Source organism: Austrofundulus limnaeus, unplaced genomic scaffold (assembly GCF_001266775.1).
Source record: "Austrofundulus limnaeus strain Quisiro unplaced genomic scaffold, Austrofundulus_limnaeus-1.0 Scaffold723, whole genome shotgun sequence".
NCBI classification, from domain to species: Eukaryota; Metazoa; Chordata; class Actinopteri; order Cyprinodontiformes; family Rivulidae; genus Austrofundulus; species Austrofundulus limnaeus.
The window spans coordinates 212,879-214,183 of NW_013953125.1; positions in this window are offsets into that span (position 1 = coordinate 212,879).

A 1,305-nucleotide genomic window follows, 5' to 3' on the forward strand; every position below is an offset into this window, starting at 1 on the left:
AGGTTCTGCATGATTGTGACTGAACGCAGCAGACTACAGCCAGTAATATAACATCATGTCAACACGACTTCCGGAAAGATGGCGGAACAGGTTGGTCCGCTCTTCTAAGCTCCTACCCTATTGCCCCGAAATTTACGAATAAAACCAATGTCAATTACAAAATAGACAGTCAGGGTGTGCAGACCTTCAACTGAATACATCCATTTCATGTAGAATATTTGAAATTGATTCAAATCTCGGGACGAAATTGAGTAAGACATGGCGAGCGGGAAAGCGGATGCTAAGCTAACATCAAGTCAAGCTAGTTTGGCTGACCACGACTACGCACCGATGGAAACTGCTAACAGCTCCGGTAAGAGGAAAAATGCCCCTGCTACACCAACTAAAYCTTCAGCTCCACCTGTCAAGATCAAAACTRCCTCAAACCAATCGAACGAGCTCCTGGTCGAAGCAATTGAGAAGTTAACTGCAAAAATCGATACTTTTGGGAAGCAAATGAGAGAAAATTCCACGATGGTTGCTAGCATCGCTAAGCTGGTGGAATTTAATTCAGCTGAAATCCAAGAATGCAAAGCCAAAGTAAAAGTCTTTGAAAACACAATACCTCAACTTACCAAGGAAAATAAAGAACTAAAAGAAAGAGTAACTGAATTGGAAAGATACAAKAGGCGCTRGAACCTCAAAATTCACGGTCTACAAGAAAAAGAAAATGAGAAGATTCGTGAGGAGATAATATGCATCCTATCAAAGATCGCACCACAATGGGCTTCAACTATGGATACAGTGATCGACAGCGTTCATCGAATTGGCAAAAGAGAAGGAGGAAGAAATCGCCAAGTCATCATCCAGTTTGTCATGAGGTTTCACCGCGACGAGATCTGGAGGCAAACAAAAAATTCCAATTTCTGCAAACAAGCTGGAATCCGCTTCAAAGAGGACTTCTGCAAGGTTGACAGAGAGGCGCGAGCTGCAGCATGGCCGAAGATGGAGGAAGCACGAGCGGCAGGGAAAACCACTTACTTCAAGGGTCCCTTCGGATACATTGATGGAAGAAGAGTCGTCGTAGACATCTAAGAAGTCAACTCATACCTTTGATGGTATGCACCAATTATAGTTGAGTTTGGTTCTTGGCGTGGAGGGAACATAACTTGTCGTTGAAAGTTCTAAATACTAGGAAGACATCCAGTTCTGATGTTGGTTTATACTTAGTGTTAAAAAAGCAAGGGCTTGGGCTATCTTATTTACAACCAAGTAACACAGTTCATCCATTTTGTTAACTTGTCATTTTATTTTATTTTATTTTAT